This window comes from Physeter macrocephalus, chromosome 1, assembly GCF_002837175.3.
Source record: "Physeter macrocephalus isolate SW-GA chromosome 1, ASM283717v5, whole genome shotgun sequence".
In the NCBI taxonomy this organism is placed as follows: domain Eukaryota; kingdom Metazoa; phylum Chordata; class Mammalia; order Artiodactyla; family Physeteridae; genus Physeter; species Physeter macrocephalus.
In genome coordinates, this window is record NC_041214.2 from 69,480,488 (window position 1) to 69,500,859 (window position 20,372).

Consider the following 20,372-nt stretch of genomic DNA (forward strand, 5'->3'; position numbering starts at 1 on the left):
CGTCCGGAGCCTGTGCTCCGCAACGGGAAAGGCCACAACAGAGGAAGGCCCCCATACCACAAAAAAAAAAAAAAAAAAAAAAACTCTCAACATATTAAGTATAGAAGGAACGTACCTGAATATAATACAGGCCATGTGTGACAAGCCCACAGCTAACATAATACTCAATGGTGAAAAGCTGAAAGCTTTCCTTCTAAGATTAGGACCCAAGACAAGGATGCCCACTCTCATCACTTTTATTCAATATAAAAGTACTGGAAGTCTTAGCACTGGAAGTCTTAGAGCAGTTAGGCAAGGAAAATAAATAAAAGGCATTCAAATCCGAAAGGAGGAAGTAAAATTGTCTCTATTTACAGATGACATGATCTTATATATAAAAACTCTAAAGATTCCACCAAAAAATTTAGAACTAATGAACAATTTCAGTAAAATTTCAGAATACAAAAGCAACATACAAAACAACAAACTATCAAAAAGAAAAATTAAGAAAACAATCTCATTTACAATAGCATCAAAGAGAATAAAATACTTAGGAAACAATTTAACCAAGGAGGTGAAAAATCTGTACATTGAAAACTATAAAATATTTATGAAATAAATTGAAGACACACAGAGAATGATATTGTGTTCATGGATTAGAAGAATTACTATTGTTAAAATGTCCATACTAACCAAAGCAATCTACAGATTCAATATAATTTCTATCAAAATTCCAATGACATTTTTCATATAAATAGAAAAAATATTCCTACAATTTTATGGAACCACAAAACTCGCAAATAGCCAAAACAATCTTGAGACAGAGGAGAAAAGTTGAAGATATCAAACTTTCTGATTTCAAACTCTATTAAAAGCTATAGTAAACAAAAAGGTAAATAAAGGTGGTAACAGGTACATAAACAACAACCAAAAACACAACAAATCAAAGCAAAACAAAAGAGTGAGTCATTGGCTTAAAAACAGATACATAGAACAATGGAACATAATAGAAAGCCCAGAAATAAATTCATGCATATATGATCAATTAATTTTTGAGAAGAATATACAATGGGAAAAGAATAGTCTCTTCAACAGATGACATTGAGAAAACTGGATATCCCCATGCAAAAATTTTAAAAAAAGGTATTAGACCCCCATCTTACACCATACACAAAAAGCAATTCAAATTGGAATAAAGATTTGAATGAAAGACTTGAAACTATAAAATTTCTAGTAGAAAACATAGTAAGTAAGCTCCTTGACTTTGGTTTTAGCAATGAATTTTTGAATTTGACACAAAAAACTAAGGCAACAAAAGAGAAAAATAGACAAGTGGGACTTCAACCAACTAAAAAGCTTCTGTACAGCAAAGGAAATAATCAACAAAATTTAAATGCAACCTACAGAATGAGAGATAATATTGGCAACCACAAATATCTGATAAAGGGTTAATACTTAAAATATACAAGGATCTCATACAACTCAATAGCAAAAAAATAAATAATCAATTAAAAAATGGCAAGGGATCTAAAAAAGACATTTTTCCTAAGAAGACATACAAATGGCCAACAGGTAATGAGAAGTGCTTAATTCCACTAATCATCAGGGAAATGCAAATCAATACCACAATGATATATTATCTCATACCTGTTAGGATGTCTATTATCAAAAAAAAAGATAAGTGCTGACAAGTATGTAGAAAAAAGGAACCCTTGTACACTGTTGGTAGGAATATAAATTGGTACAGCACTATGGACAACAATATGGAGTTTCCTCAAGAAATTAAAAATAGAACTACCATATGATTCATTAATCCCACTTCTGGGTATACATCCAAAGGAAATAAAATCATTATCTTGAAGAGATATCTCTACTCCCACGTTTATAGTAGCACTATTCACAATAGCCTAGGTATGGAAAAAACCTAAGTGTCTATCAATGAATAAATGGATAAAAGAAATTTCACACACACACACACACACACACACACACACACGCACAATGGAATATTACTCAACTCTAAAAAAAGAAGGAGGGCTTCCCTGGTGGTGCAGTGGTTGGGAATCCTCCTGCCAATGCAGGGGACATGGGTTTGAGCCCCGGTCCGGGACGATCCCACATGCAGCAGAGCAACTAAGCCCAGTGCCACAACTACTGAGCCTGCGCTCTAGAGCCCGCGTGCCACAATTCCTGAAGCCCATGTGCCTAGAGCCCGTGCTCTGCAACGGGAGAGGACACCACGATGAGAAGCCCACACACCGCAACGAGGAGTGGCCCCTGCTTGCCGCAGCTAGAGGAAGCCGTGCACAGCAACAAAGACCCAATGCAGCCAAGTATAAATAAATAAAAATTTAAATAAATAAATAAATAAATAAAAATTTAAAAAGAAGGAAATTCTGTCACTTACAACAGCATGGATGAAACTGGAAGGTATTATATTGTGTAAAAAAAAACATACAGAGAAAACAAATATGGCATGGTATCACTTACATGTGGAATGTAAAAACAAACAAAAAAAACAGGTGAGTAGAAAAGTGATTGCCAGGGGATGAGGAATACCGGAAATAGGAAAAAGTTGATGGAAAGGTACAAACTTTCAGTTATAAGATGAATAAGGTTTTGAGGATCTAATGCATAACATGGTAATTACAGTTGATAACACTGTGTTGTATAATTGAAATTTCCCAAGAGAGTAGAACTTAAATGTTCTCACCAAAATAAATAGATAAATAAATAAATAATGCATTAATTAAATCAATGGGGTGAACTCTTTCATGATGTGTAGGTATATCAAGTCAATTACTACACTTTAAATATCTTAAAATTTTATTTGTCAATTATAACTCTATAAAGCTAGAGAAAAATAAAAGCCATTAGAAGGGATCTTTCTTATGCTACCACCACCAGACACCACACTGTATTAACCAACATACACCTATACCCATGTACTTTCTCCTCCTGCTTGCAACTATGGACATTTTTGTGCCTATCTATGGTTGAGACCTGTACTTATGGACTTGATCACAACCTCCTTGCCTATTCAAGAAGGAATTCCTCTGAAATTACCCTCTCTCTACTCCCTTGTCATCAATATTTTCCTTCCTATTGGGTCAACCCAATCAACATGCAAATATTCTGTATCATCAATCTTTTAAAAATTGCACACATTCTTGTTCCATTGGCGTCCTTTTTCTGTGCTCAGTGTTTAGTGTAATGAAAGTATGAAATCAGAAAGACCTGGTTTCATCTTTGGTCAGCCACCTATTAGATATGTGGTCTTAAACAACGCACTCAAATTTGAACCTCTGTTTATCAATCTATTAAGTGGAAATTAATACTACCTCTAGTGATATAACAGCAATTTTGAAGCATTTTCTCAAAGTATTCAAAATTATTTAAATGTGGTAACATTTAATGTAATTATAAATCTCTGAGTGGGTTCTATTATTTACCCCAGTGTATGAACAAGCATATCAAAGAAACAAGAGGTAAAGTTGCATAAATATTACATTAAGTAGAGTGCAAAGCTAACATTGGAACTCAGGCATGTTAAAGGAAATCAGGCTTTCCTCTTGTGACAGAGGCTATTAGATCCCCACCAAATTTCATTTTACTCTTTTTCCACATCAATAGAATTGTAACAGGCACAAATCTGCCCAACATTATATTTTCTAGCTTTTACTGCAGCTATATATGACTGATTTTCACCAGTGAAATATGAGAAGAAGTGATGTGTGCCACTTCCAGTAATGGTCCTTAGGACAGTGGAAACTATCCCCTTTCTCATTTTATCCCTCCTTCCAACTGGCCAGTACCCAAAAGTGGTAGCAATCCAGCTTCAGCTGTGTGACAATAATGCCCTAGGGCAGAGGTCAGTCAGTAAACTATGGCCTGTGGGCTAAATATGTTCCATCTCCTGTTTCAGAAAATAAAATTTTATTGGAACACAGGGTCAGCCATTTGTTTACATATTTTCTATGGCTGCTTTTACACTAAGACAGCAGAATTGTCATTATTGATATGTGTCACATATTAGGTTTTTCTCTTAAATTTGATTAATATACAAGTTTTTACAATTACTTCCATTTAAAATGTAATATTGTTCATAATTGTTTAAGTCAACTTAGACTACAGGAAGATGACAAATCTTGGCTACCATTAGGAGCAACATCTAACATATTCATTTATTTTGTTATTTAAAAGCTTTCTTGCTTTACATAGATTTACATTACTCATGAATTTTCAGGATTCATTCATGTCATAGTGCAAGTTTCTATAAGGACCACTGCTCGTATTCCCCTAATTTTGAGTAAAATAAAGAGCTTTTTGGTACTTTGTTTTAAAAATCTAGTTATATAAAATGATAAACATCCCAAGAGGCAACAACTGATATTTTAGTTTTTCTTTTGTGGTTTAAAGTCTATAACAAAAATGTTTATATTTGTGGTAAAGTAAGAAAATAAGTAAATTAATTACTAGATTAATATAGGATTTTCCTTCATAATTCATAGACACCTGAATTAGACATAATTTTCTGACAACTACAAAGAGAATCTTCTCTGATATTGTGGTCCAATAATAAACTCTCCTTTTATTCCCTTATTTCTTTAAACTACCTGTTCCTGTGGCTTCATTTGTTCATTCTTATCTTTGAACATGGACTTTGTTTTGCATATATAAAAGACAATATCTGTAAGGTATCCATTTTTAAGCTGTCATATATTGAGCACATACTGTATGGCAAGAACTGTTAATTAAATTTATCTCTAATCCTTAGCAAAATATTTCAAGGTAGATATTATTATCCCAGTTTTGTTAATGCCTAAATGGCTCCTTGCTTAAAACCATACAGCTAATAATAAGTTTTGGAATTAGGATTCCTTCCTAGGTATGTTTAATTCTTAAGCTATGACCTTCCATGAAGTTATTCTGCCTCTTTATTGCCTATCAAACTAAAGGCTACGTAAAAAAATGTGTGAGTTTCTTTATCAGTGGGTTTGACCTTATTATCATGAATAATCCCAATATTTCAATATCTACCCTAAAGGAACCTTTCTACTATGTTTATTTTCCCTGAAATACCATTTGGCTACTTGATTTTTGTTGCAGAATATATTTTCCTTTTTCCATTTGATTTTACTCTTAACTTTTTATTGAAGTATAAATTATATGCAGAAAAGTATATAAATCATAAGCTCAGTAACTTTTCACGATGTGAACACACTAATGTAACCAGCCCCAGACTGAGAAATAGAACTTACCAGCATACATATAATATGTTCTCTTTTGTGCCTGGCTTCTTTCACTCAGTGCTAAGTTTGTAAAATTCATCCATATTTTACGTGGAACAGTAGCTTTGTTCATGCTCATAACTGTATAACATTTCATTGTTGGAATAAAATCAAACTTATTTATCCATTCTTATTTTGATGGACATTTGAATTGCTAAAAAGTTGGGTCTATCATAAAGAATAGTACTTTGACAGTCTCAAACATCATTTTTTACTTATGTGAGTGAATTTCTTTTAGTTATATGAGTGGAATTGCTGAGTCATTTAGTATACTTCAGTAGAGAGTGACAGTCACTTTTCTAAAGTGTTGTACCAATTTATATTCCTACTAGCATCGTATGTGTTACGGTTATTCACCAATAGGTGGAATTGTCTCTTTCTGGTGAATATGTATAATTCTGTGGTTTTAATTTTCATTTTCCTGATAGCTAATGAGCATCTTTTTTATGTTTACTGACCATTTGGATATCTTTTTTTATGAAGTGCCTATTCAAATCTTCTGTGCTTTTTATTTTGTGTCATCTTTTTTTCTTTTTGACTTGAATGGATCCTTTAAATGTTCAAGTGCAATTACTTTGTACATCTTACTATACCCTTAGAGAACTCTTCTCCTACTCTTTATTTTCACATATTAATGGTGTCTTTTGATAGGAGACATTTTTAATTTTAATGTATCTAATTCATTTTGGAGATTATTTAAGATATCTTTCTATCTCCTTTTCTTTGATTTTTTATTTCTTGCTATTTATTAAAGATGACACTATCTTTCCTTTAAAATATCTAGAGGACAAAGCACTCCACTTTTTAATTTTGTCAATATACACTGTTTTGGAAGGGCCCTTGCAAAATATCTAACATTAACAATTTATCAATAGAAAGCTTTATCTATAAACAACTTTATCAACAAAAATATATTATGCCATATAAGTACTATTATTAATATTTAATATTTTAAGATCCTTAATTAATTAAATTATCACTTCTCCAAAAATGGATAAGCATGACTGAAAATATAAATGAAGAAAAGTAGAGTACTAGTATACTTTAAGGAAACAATGTTTCGTACTTGAGAACACAGCACTATTTAAATTTTCATCAGCAAAGCTGGTTACATTTTCTTGACTTAACAGTTAATTACACTGGAGCTAATTATTAAGACTCATAATAAGTGATTCAGGAGAAGCTACAGTATATGCCCTTGGAAAATGCAAATAAGCATTACACATTTTTTCTAATTTACTTCTATTTAAAATTTTCATATGATAATTAACAACTGTCTAATCTCTGTCCATTTTGCTTATTTACATAACTAAACTTTAAGTAGAAATGAAATCTCTCTTGATGTAGTGATTAACCATAAGTAGCACTTAAAAAGAAAGGGTGATTATCATAAACTTCCTGGAAACTGTTCAACTTGGGTTTAACCACAATGAAAGGTGATATCTCTGTTTCCAGAGTGTTTAGTCATTTTCAAAGCGAAAATTGGTTTTGCACTTATTTATGAAAAATTTGAAGTTGTTCCTAAAAAAACACATTCAGAGATAGTAGTGGCTACTGTGAGTTAAAGCCAATATTTCATTATATCCTTTAAGCTTGAGCCACTATATAATAGATTAAAAACAATTTGCTAATGTAAATGAGGTTGGATATAATCTCATTCAAAAAATGGCTGCACATTTTTATTTTTATATTACTCTTATTAGTTTGGCACGATGATACCACTTTTTTTTTTAAACATCTTTATTGGAATATAATTGCTTTACAATGGTGTGTTAGTTTCTGCTTTATAACAAAGTGAATCAGTTATACATATACATATGTCCCCATATCTCTTCTTGGCTCACAGACTGTGCTGTTTTTTTCTCAAAGAATCTGTTATTTCAATATGGTTTCAGTCTGAATATAGTTGTCAGAATCATTTTTTCCCAAGATGATGTGCTCATTATAGAGTTTAAGTGTCATCAAAAGAATAATGTAGTGTTTTTTAACGTATGCATAAAATTAACTTTCTAGTTTGAATTTGCCATTTAACAATGAGCATATTTTGGAGGTATGTAAATTTGCTGCAGAATTCAGAAGGAGAGCCAAGTGTGAAAAGAAAGAACTTCTAATGTTTACATTTGTTAAAATATTTCTTTATAGGAGATTCATGAAAGGTGAAAAAATTGAGGACCATTTTTATGATAACTTGTTTGATACTGCTTGGCTGGGGCTGCCCCGACTGTTTTAACGTTAGTGTCTCTGTCGGTTCCAAGGATCAGAATTGGGAAGGAAATAGGTTTGGGTGTCTGCAGACATGACTGACTCAGAAAACAAATTCCTTTTCACGTTTAATTCCAATGAGGAGGGCCGTGTCTTGCTAGCAGTGAGGATGAGAAACAAATGAGTGGAGAAGTTCAGAGCAAAAAGTTTCACAGTGGAAAAGTCTGCCCAGAAGCAGGCATGAGAGAATCAAAGGAGAACAAAGCCAAGAGACCAGTAAGAGGACCATAGAAACAAAGGATGGAGTCTTTCCTAGGGCTGCATTAGGAGATGTAATAGAAGTATCAAGAAAATGGCTGTGAATTACTGCTGTCTTGGGTTTCAATGACCATCTTGCAATTTTCTACATTTGGGATTTAGATACACTGATTATAGTGACACCTGTAGCTGCCTCAGGAGTTTGTTGCAAGGTTCAAGCATAACTCATGGCTAGTACTTAACACAGTACCTTGCACATGATGAGTAGTCAATAATATTTACTCTTGCTAATATAATTCAATATTTCTACTCATTTCTGGTCTTTACCCTATTTCATTCCTTGTGGGGAGATTACCCCCTACTTATCTTAAAGTTTCCAAGTGGTTCTGACAACCTTCAAGTAAAATAGTGCCAGTATTAAAGTTCTCATCATAAATTTTTCCATTCTTCTTCCTTCCTTTCCTTTCTCCTTTACCCTCTATCTTTCTCCTTCTTGTTTACTCCCCACTTCTCCTCTTATTTTTCCTTAAACACTTATTGATTGGTCTAGATACATGTGGAGTAATACAGTTCATATCAAGAAGTTATAGTTTAGTTGGCAGAAAGAGTATGTAAAGAAATATTTATAACTCACTGGAATATGCTGTAAATATTATTGACTCTGAATAAATTTCAGTTTACTTAATTGGGTAAACTTGAGAAGTTAAAAAAAAAACCATAAATTTATATTGTCTAGATAGGAAGGTTAGTAAGAGCAATTTCCACACATTCCAAAGCACGATGTAAAAAACTTGCAGAACACATGGTTAGTTTCCTAGGGCTGCGGTAACAAAATACCACAAACTTGGTGGCTTAAAACAACAGAAATCTATACCAGTCATTTGATTTAGGATCCACCTAATCCAATGTGGCCTCATCTAAACTTAACTACATCTATAAAGACTCTGTTTCCAAGTAAGGTTGCATTTTGAGGTTCTGGGTAGAAATGAGTTTTAGAGGAACATTATTCAAACCACTGCACACATATTGGCCCATGCTCCCCATGCATAAAAAACATATCCTCCAATCACATTCACTGTGTCATATATATGTAAATAACACAGGTCAGGCTAAAAAAGTCTTCTGTAATCCAACAGGCCAGCTAAGAAAAATACCAAAGACTTTTTAATTCACTATTTCCCTTTGACTGTGTATTTATCTACTTTTTCTAAAGGCAGAAGGAGAGGTTAAGTGTGGTAGAAACAGTATTAACCTTTTAAAGTCAAGATTCCAAGATTATCTAAAATGTTTGATTTTGACTTACTTTTAGATCCTGAGAGAAAGTCTTTGTTCTGTGTATTTAGGACTGGTGACCTTAGATTTTCCAGAAGAAAATCGTTGGAGGACCACAAACCTAAGTAAAAACAAAACATAATTAACTTTAGGGAGAGGTTTTTGAATAAAAGAAATACAACTACTTGGTCTTGGAATTGAGAACCATTATCATAAATCTTTATTAAATAAACACAACAAATGTTCAATTTGACATCTGGTTGAAAGATAAATTATGAAGAAATAGATTAAAATTTTTGAAAAAAGATAAGAGAAATGAGAAGAATATGAAATGAGAAGAAAATTGATATAAAAGAATAGATTAAAAAGCCAAAGAGTAGTGATGTCATCCAGATGGCAAAATAGGTAGTTCCTGACTTCAGTCTCTCTCACAGGAAGAACAACTAACAACTACCCATGGACAACACACCACTGTGAAAATTCCAGAACCTGAGGTGAAGCAGAAACACCTCTTGAGGCACAGAGACAGAGAAAGACCACATTAGAAGGGTAATAAGAGTAGTTTCACTCTGACCCTCCTCCCCCAGGCTGGCACAGCACTACACCAAGCCTATAGTTTTTTCAGTGGAAGAAAGAGAGCCCAAGATGTACCTCCAGCTTGCCCATTATTGCAGGATGTTTCCTGAGAAAGACCTCTTGGGTCTTGCACCTTGGGGTTCACTGGGAAAATCTTAGAGCTGGATAACTGGATATCAGACTGAGAGAGAGGAGGCTGGCAGGGCTTACAGAAACAAGCACGTGGATCTTGGCCAACTGCATTTCTACTAGCAGCAGCACAGAAGCAGAAATCCTAGCCAGGGTTTTTGCCAATTTCCAGAGCTGAGATGGTGGCCCCATCTGGCCAGGGAGCTCAGTTGGCAGGTCTGCCTGCCTTGGGTTCCAGCCAACAGGCCATACTGGCAATGGAGCTCATTCTATGACTCCACCTGGGCAGAGAGGCAAGTTTGAAGCTTTGCCCAACTGCTTAGCATATCCTCTAGTCCCCTACTCTCCTGCCCCACCCCCAGGAAGCCTGGCCTGAGATGCCAGGCAGCTTCAGAGCACATCTTGTGGCCCATCTGAGCAGGGAAACAAGTTAGCAGCCCCACCTAAAAGCAGTCCCTCTCGGCCAGGAAATCTAGATAGAGAACTCAGGCAGCCACAAAGCCCATTCTACAGCCCTCCTTGGGCAGAGCGAAGCCAGCAGTCCTGCCCAACTGTTGAGCATAGCCACTGGCCCTGCCTAGTCAGAGAGCATAAACGGTGACCCTGAGCAAAACTCAGTGCCCAGCCTATGGTACCATCCTGCAGCAAAGCCAAGACGATGGCCCTGCCTGATTGCTGAGCACAGCTTGTGGTCTTGCCCAGGCAAGGAGACAAGATAGCAACCCTATTCAACCTAGAAGCATAGCCTTCAGCCCCATCAAAGTGGGAAGTAGAGCTAAAGGCCCCACACAACCAGGAAGCCTGGCCAGTGACCCTGTTCAACATCAAAGCCCTGTCTGACTACAAAACACTGCCTGAAGCCCTGCTGGAACTAGAGTCCAGCCAATAGCATCATACAGTCAGGGAGCACAGCCTGAGGCCCCATGCAACCAGCAGCAATTGCAGAACTCAGCATGTAACCCTGCCCAATCATGGAGTCCAACCAGAAGCACTGTTCTCCCAGGGAGCACAGCCTGCGACCTGGCCCAAAACAGTGGATTTGAAAGAACACTATGGATCAAATGAATCTAACAGACTTTTAGAGAACATTTCATCCAACAGTAGCAGACTATACATCCTTCTTAAGTACACATGAAACATCTTCAGCATAAATCATGTTAGGCCACAAGTCTCAAAAAATTCAAGAAGATAGAAATTATATCAATTTTCTATCACAATGGAATAATACTGAAGATATCATTAATAGGAGATATAAATAATAGTAGGAAAATTGAAAAATTCACAAATACATGAAAATTAAACAATACATTTCTGAACAACAAATGGACCAAAGAAGAAATCAAAAGGAAATAAAAAATATATTGAAACAAATGAAAATACAACATGCCAAATCTTGTGGGATGCAGCAAAAGCAGTTATAAGAGGGCAGTTTATAGTGATACACACCTACATTAAGGAAAAAGAAAGATCTCAAATTAACACCTAACTTAATTTCTTAAGAAATAGAAAAAGAGAACAGATGAAAACCAAACTTAGAAGAAGGAAATAATAAAGATTAGAGCAGAAATACATGAAATGGGGAATAAAAAAACAATAGAAAAGATCAATGAAACAAAGTTGTCTCTTCAAAAAAGATAAACAAAATTGACAAACCTTTAGCTAGACTAACCAAGAAAAAAAAAGTGAGGACTCAAATAAATAAAACTTTGTATGAAAGAACATTACAACTGATACCATAGAAATACAAAGGGTCATAAGGGACTACCATGAATAACTATATGCCAGCAAATTGGACAACCCAGAAGAAATGGATGAATTTCTAGAAACATACAAACTACCAATATTAAATCATGAAGAAAAAAAAATCTGAAAGACCCGTAATGAGTAGAGTTTGAATCAGTAATCACCCCCCCGCAGAAAAGTCCAGGACCAGATGGTTTTACTTGTGAATTCTACCAAAATTTAAAGAATTAGCACCAATCCTTCTCAAACTATTCCAAAAAATTAAAGGGGAGGGAACACATCAAAATTCATTTTATAAGGCCAGCATTACCCTGATACCAAAGCCAGAAAAAGACACTACAAGAAGAGAAAGCTACAGGTCAATATCCATGATTAATATAGATCCAAAAATTCTCAACAAAATACTAGCAAACTGAATTCAAAAGCACATTGAAAGGATCATACACCATGATCAAGTGTAATTTATCCCCAGAATGCAAGGATGGTTCAACATATGCAAACTAACAGATGTGATATATTACATTAGCAGAATGAAGTCTGAAAATCATATGATCATCAGAATAGTTGCAAAAAAAGCATTTAATAAGATTCGGCATACTTTCATGATAAAAACTCTCAACAAATCAGGTATAGAATGAACGTACCTCAACATAATAAAAGCCATATGTGACAAGCTCACAGCTAACATCATACATAACAGTGAAAGCATAAAAGCTTTTTCTGTAAGATTAGGAACATGACAAAGGTGTCCACTCTCATTGTTCCTATTCAACATAGTACTGGGAGTCTTTGCCAGAATAGTTAGTTAAGAAATAAAATACATCCAAATTGGAAAGGAAGAAGTAAAAGTGTTACTTTTGCAGATGACATGTTCTTATATATAGAAAATCCTGAAAACTCCATGAGAAACTGTTAGAATAAACAAATACAGCATACAAAAGCAACATAGAAAAATCAGTTGTGTTTCATACACTGAAAACTATAAAATATTGGTGAAAAAAATTGAAAACACGAATAAATGGAAAGATATACCATGAATCATGAATTCTATAGATCAATGCAATTCCTATCAAAATTCCATTGGAATCTCTGTGCTTCCTGTACCTGGAAATCTATTTCTTTCTTCAGGCTTGGGACGTTTTTAGTCATAATTTTCTCAAATACATTTTTGACTCCCTTCTCTCTCTCTCCTCCTTCTGGGACCCCTATAATGAAAATGCTGGTATGCTTAATGTTATCCTGTAGATCTCTTAAATTGTTTTCATTTTCTTAAAATCTGTTTTTCATACTGCTGTTCTGATTGGGTGATTTCCCTTTTTCTGTTTTCCAGATCACTTATGTGTTCTTCCATAACACTTAGCCTGCTATTCATTCCTTCTATGTGTTTTTTATTTCAGCTATTGAATTCTTCATTTCTGATTGGGTATTTTTTTTTCTGCTTCCTTGTTAAAGTGTTCACTGTGTATATCTTTTTCCTAATTCAGTTAACATATTTATTAACAATGCTTTGAATTATTTATCTGGTAAATTGTTAATTTCTGTTTCAACCTTTATTTTTTCAGAATTTTTCTCTTGCTCTTTCAATTGAGAATAGTTTCTCTGCCTTTTCATTTTGCTTAACTTTCCCTGCCTCTATGAATTTCGGTGAAACAGTTGCCTATTGCAGTCTTGAAAGGGTGATCTTATATGGAAGCATCCCTATACAGGCTGTGTTCAATTCCTTTGGTGGGAGAACTGGATTTGAAATGGTTGCAAGTCACATCTTTCCTCAGGATATGCTGGCAGCTCTCACCTTGGTAGGGATGGAATTTAAGATGGATGGCCTAAAATAGGCATTGGTGTGAGGTGGGACCTGTCCTCCAATCAGTGGCTGTCACAGCCCTAACAGAGGTAGATTCTGAACCCAAGTTGTTCGAGCAGAAGTCCTAAGGGTTGGTCCAAGCTGGCTCTGCTCCCTTTGAGTGTGTGTATTTCCATCTATCCACACCATGATCTTTGCTGCACAATGGGGGAGTGCTGAAGCAATTGGGGCCCATGTCAGCCACAGACAGAAGTCCAGTGCACTGCCTATGCAGGCATGATGACTCCACTCAAACACAGCCTTGGGTGAAGTCCCCTTTGTCCCCCACAGCCAATCCTTACCCCCAGCCTCCACGGTCCCCGCCCTGTTGTGGAATCACTCTGCAGGTAGGCAGACCCTGCATGGTCTCTTGGCGTGCTTTGAGGGGTGAGCTGTGGTGAAGCAGCCACTGTCAGAGATCTGGGCAGCTTCTGAGGTGCTGCTTGAGTAGTAAGCTCCAATATTTTAATTAATTTTGATGATAATTTTTGAAACTCAATCATGAAAATCTTTTGTTCTGATTGCTATTTCTATTAAGATTATCATTACTATTAGAGTAATATTAGTAGCTATTTTTGTTGATCTTATCACCATCAGTGTCATCACTGTCAAAATAGTAATTTTTCTTTTGCCAAGACAGGCATCAGATAGTATAAGATTTACCTTGGCTATGCTTGCTAAGTTGCTATTTTACTTTACACTATGATTTTAACCTCTTGGTTGTTTAGTTCCTTTAGCTGAGAAGTGTGGATTGTGCCAGTTTTACTAGGTTACAAGAAAGGTTAGTGTTTGCAACTTTTAAAGCTTCTTTGGAGAGGCTCAAAGAAGGGAAAAGTATTATTCTACACTATTTGGTATCTTCTATCAGAGGGCTAAGCTATGAATTTAGAATCTGATTAAAACATATCATTTTTCTATTTACCTGTCAATTGCCCTCTGATTGAATAAATAAATTGAATACTGAAGCTGGCATTTACTTAAAAATTCCATCAGATTTAGACTCTTTTCACTGTCTGTTCCAATTTCATTTGTTTAAAAAAATGTGTTTTTAGTGTGCCTGGACTGCAAAATACTGAATAAAATTACCATGAAAAATAAGTACTGTCTGCATTAAATTGATGAAGTAATTGAATGATTACAGTGAGCTTAAAATAAGCTCTGATGAGCATATACTTATGGTTATCATAAAAACAAAATTTGAAAAAGAACTTTGCATTTTAACTTAAAATGTAATTAAAAATAGAAATTGATAAATTTCTATTTCCTCCACTGCGATACAGGAAGTGACACCTTGACTTACTTCCTAAGTGACTTAAAAAGAATGTTTAACTGGACCCAAGCCAGTTTCATTTTCCACCAAACATTTTCTTTTGGAGTTGAAAGAATCTTTGTTTCTTTGAAGATTCTGAAGAGTTTTCAAAAGTATTTGTGAATCTCTCAGGTATTGAAATCAGATTGTTCTTTCTATAAAATGGAAGCTTCTGAGGTTCATCTGAATATGGATTATTCACATATGTGTCCACATGTCTGAGAATGGTTTAAAAAATTATGGTATATTCATATAATAAAATACAACACTATTATTTTAAAACTTATTTTACAGAAACATTTAAAATGTCCTTAGAAAATATCATCACAGAATAACTGTAAATAGAAAATTTTACATACAATATAATGCAAATCCTGTTATTGGATTGTACATGTTGAAAAAAATATATCTATGTACAATTAGAAAAAAAGACACAATGATCTGTTAATTGTACTTACCATTGGGTGGTAAAAATTCATCGGGTATTATTTATGTTTTATTTTGTGTATTTTATAAATGTTCAAAATTAGAAATACTAAATATAAATGTTCAAAATTAGAAATACTAAAGATTATACGGACAAATATTTATAAAATTATTCATGAGTATCTACAATCATATATTCCCAACTCCTGCAGAATTCGACAAGGGAAGGGTGGCAGATAGGGCTCATTTTAGTAAGAAAAGAAGCAAACATGAAAGATAGAGTCTACTTCTTCCAGAAATGAACAGCTGAGAACTTCACTGGTTAACATCATGGTGGCTATGAGGGTATGGCATAGGTATGATTAGGGGTTCTGGTGGGGACAAAAGTGGTCAAGAGAATGAAATTATCTGAGAAAAATAAACAATGGCATGAATATGAAGATTTGCTGTTGTTTGTGGAGCAAGACTCTGGAGGGTTTTAGGCAAGCAAAGAATCAAGGAAAAAGGAATGAAGGAGTTTAATAATGTTAATTATATCTTTTGGATCCTCTTTTAATGTATTTAAGAATGAAAGCAAAGGATCTGAATTATTTTAATATTACTTTTAGAGACTGCCCTATGATTTAATAAATGCAACCCTACTCTGAACTGGAACACATGGACCAAGTTCCAGAGATGTAATGGAGATGTGGGTGGATAGAGATGTTTACTTGTGTATCTATTCCACAATTATAAATAGTATTCTTAACTGTGTGGTTAGTGAAGATATATTAGCTTACAAAGACTTTTTCTAAGTCAAGCAGTTTATCAACTGCTTCATTTCAGTGCCACCTCTGGCACTCCTAAAAGCCACAGCCATTTCTTAATTCACAACCACACACTCCAAGTAGCCCTTTGGTCCTAATGAATGGCTCACCCTTCCCCCTGGTGGGCATCTCATAAGGTGACTTATGAAAGCACACTTCCAGTCCGAACAAAAGAGGAGTGATATATTTTGGGAGGAAAAGACTAATCAGAGATTTCCAACACACAATCCAGGAAGAAAAAAGAAGTGTCCATCCACAATGGTCTTCCAAAGAAAATATACATTCAGTGAGCAATTATAGGACAATATGTGCTGGAATGCTGAATAAAGGGCATGATATGGTAGGTCCTGTGGGATTCTGATGATCATACCAGTTTGTGAAACAATGTTGTAGGTGATGAAGAACTAGCAAAGAATTTGAGACAGAGGGGTACCTGTGTGTGTGTGTGTATTGCAGTGATCTGGAGGATGGCCTGAAAAGGAATGAAATTTGGATAATTCTCTCTGCCCAACCAAAGTTAAATACTCATAATTTAAAACACTTTTGCATCCCTAACATGCATTAGACACAGCTTAGAAAAACAGTCTGTGATATTAATTTTCTTCTGCTAATTTTGGTGAGTCTGTAACTCCCTTTTGGCTCTTGCAACTTCATGTATAAAATAAGATGGGTAATCTCAGTAATCACTAACACATCTTTCAGGCTTCAAATTCTCTGAAATAACAAAACTAAATGGTTATGTGAGCTACAAAAGGTTTGTTTCAATAGAACACCTACCTCTTGGTTTATGAGAGAAAAAAAATTGCCATTCTTACTTAGACATACACTAAAAATATATTCAGAAACCTAGATGACTTCTTTTGGTTTTCTTCTCATTTTTTCTGATCCCCTAATAAATATAAAATTATATGTAATGAATGGATGGAGAAAGAAATAAATTATAAGAATTTGAGACAACTCTTCAGTGTAAGGGAGCTCAGTACCTTAGTTGCCATAAAAGTTAATGAGGATGTCAAGTTACTTTGAGGTTCAACCCCCAAAGGACATTCTTGATTCTGCCAAAAAGCAAAAGCTATGCATGATAATGAGCATCTCTGAGGGAGAGAAAACCATGATGATGGTAGGAGATGCATGGCTCAGTTATGTGCAGAATAATGATAAGCCTTGCATCCTGTATACTTTCCTAATTGGGAAACAGTGCGATCCTGTGTACTACAAATAGTGTAGAGCCCTCATTAAGGCAGAGACAAAAACAAAAGTATCTTGTGGTAGTTATAACTCAAACACTGTGAATTTAGAAGAAAAGCCATCTCTAATACAAATAGCTTTACATATTTCTTTTTCACAAAGATTTCTCTCATCTTGACAAGCTACCAGACCTGAGGTAAGTTTAATTAGTGCAATGCATCCTGCTAAATTTTAAAAAAGGAGTAAAACCAAGGGGGGAATAAAGACGTGTCCACAAATTCGATCATACAAGTCTATCTGTAAGGCACTGTATTAAAATGCAGGAACAACAACAGGATCCTTAACTTTTCTCTAGTGCCCTATAAGTCTATCAGCATGTGAAACTGCTGGGAAAGGGGTCACCCAAGTTTTCTTTCAAATGTGTTTCCCTGACTCATATCATTTTCTGTCATCAAATCTTACAGCTCTGACCTGAATTTGATCAGGTCACTGTCATTACATTTTCCTAAAATAGGATAAGCATTGCCTCAAAGACTCCCACTGCTCCCTAGTATAAGCTAGATTAGTTTTGTGGGTTTATTATTCTTTAAAAGTCTGAAAATTATTTAAGACTCAAAAGATTACTTGATACTATCAAAGTCATATATCAATACATAGAGGGGCCATGACTCTCCCAGGTGAAGTCCTACCCTCACCATAATATATGAATGGGTTTCATGATTTCTTTAAGTAGTAGGTTTCTATCAATGCCTTAACCAATAATCTGTTGTTTGGGAATTGGGTGAGATTTCATACACTACCAAGTAACTTCAGAATGTACTTCACATTTCTGACACAGCATAGCATAAAGTGGCTAACCACTGCCACTACAATTACCCTCTCACTGAGAAGTAATCATTACCCCTCTTATCCAAACATACTACCATCTTTCTCCCTATCCTGCCCTCTGCATAATTAGTCCCTTCTCAACTTATTCTATTTTAGGACCAGAGTATCAGAAAGAGCTGGGCTTTATCTATACAGTTGATTTCCTTTGCCCATAGGCCTATGATCAGGCGTCCACTTTGATTCTGACTCCTAGAAAACTCAAAGCCAAACATGTGAGCCTCTTCTAACAAAGCTTTAAGGCCTTCTTTTCCTCCTGAAATAACTGTATGTGAAAACCCATCATTTTCCCCATGTTATTATTTTCCTTCACCCTTTTAAACTATTTATCTTATAGTTTTATTATATAGCTATATGCTCCTAAATCTCTTCTGAGCAAGAGTCTAACGTAACATATCTGTTGCATTCAGCTGCAGGCTACAAAAATCTTACCATTCTCGTATTCAAATTAGAGTTTGTATTTTTCATATAAAAGTAGTCCAGGGCTTCCCTGGTGGCGCAGTGGTTGAGAGTCCGCCTGCCTGTGCAGGGCGCACGGGTTCGTGCCCGGGTCCGGGAGGATCCCGCGTGCCGTGGAGCGGCTGGGCCTGTGGGCCGTGGCCGCTGGGCCTGCGCGTCCGGAGCCTGTGCCCCGCGACGGGAGGGGCCGCGGCGGTGGGAGCCTCGCGTACCGGAAAAAAAAAAAAAGTAGTCCAGAAAGAGACAGTACTGGTCTAGAATTTTGGATCCATTTTTGGCTTCTTCAGGAACCCAGGGTCTTTTTACCTTGGCTTCTGTCCTCATACATGTAAATGGTACTTCACCAGGAGGCAAGAAGCAGAAGGACAAAAGGCACATACTGGCTGACTCCATCTTTACTTTTTTTTTTTAAACTAGTTCATCGATAATGCTTGCTTTTATATTATTGGTTAGAATTGGCTTGCATGGGGACCTGAATTGCAAAACATTCTGGGAATGCAAGTTTTTTTTCCAGACAACTTGGGCCTCTGAAAGAATTTATTATTTTGTTAGATGTAGAAGATGGGGAGAATTGATATTGTGTAGGCAGCTAACAGTGTCTGCTATCATGGATATATCAAACAAGAAATTTTTTAAATAAATACTTTCACATATACAGATAGATTCACACACATACCTATATATTATCCAATTGTTTAATTTCTTACTTTTCTTCTTTTTCCCCTCATGATAGACCCATACCTAAGATCATAAAAGTGTTTCTCCCACCAGGAAGAATCTAACAACTTGTAAATATCTCTATCTAGTACTCAGTTTGCATTTATGAGAGAATAAACTAAACAAGGAGTTGGCTTCATTTTCATCAAACCAACATTTATCTCGCATCATTAGATGTAAGCTAGTGATGACTGGGAATTAAGATGATTCACATTCACGCCCTTTTGGGGCTCAAAATCTAAAGATGGGATCAGACTCAAACTATTTGTTCCACTTGTGATCTTTATAGAATTCTAACTTCTAAACCGGTGATTTCTAAATTTAATTTTATCTAGTATCTTATGGAATGTTAAAAAAAAAACCTTTCAAATTCATATAGGTTTCTATAGCTCCCAGAGAACTTCAAATGACTGTCTTAAAAACATATAAATATTTTATTTTGTGGAAAATTAGGGTCTGAAACACAGTGAATTATACATTTTTTTCATCTACTTTGTCCCCCCTTTCACATATACCTTTCCTCTTCACTGAGTGAATTGAGTTATGTAAATGCACCATTTCAAACACAAGTCAGTCAGCATCACTTTGAGTAAATACGTGGAAAATACAGATGCTGTAAATGCATTAATGTGGAGAGTATCTTGTTAGTATTTCTGGTTACTGTGATACACATTAAAGTTTGTTAGTTCTCTACCATCTTTATAACAGAGCTATTCTTATTTTCCTTCTATTGCATTCTATCAACCGTTTATTTTGATAATTTTGTATTATAGTCATTTTCATTGCCATCTCAAATTCATTTTCTAATGATGCAAGAAATAGCAAGATGAGAAAGAGAATGAACAAAAGAAAGACAGAAAAGAGACGATGGAGCGTGAAAGAGAGATTTGTTCGTTTTAATCTCTTCTACGTCCACTAAAAGAAGTGCTCATCACTAGTGATATTCTGATTCTAGCTTTTAAATGCACCTTTGCCATCAAGTAATAATGAGCTTTTTATACTAGCATACTTATACTGTTAAGAAAGGCTACTGAATCTCCAAATGGGCTTGGGCAAATTCCTCAAGCTTGACCATATATATGGTTCCCACACATGCTATAACATGACTAATTCTGACTTCTATATGACATATGAAGACACTGTTAACACTATATGCCCAACAACAGAGTGAACAAAATAGAAATCAGAAATAATGTACATAATCATCATGGTTTCATATGTAACTGGTAAAGCAAACAAAACACTTCTGGATTTTATTCCATGATTCTTACATATTGGTAAAGTTCTCTACA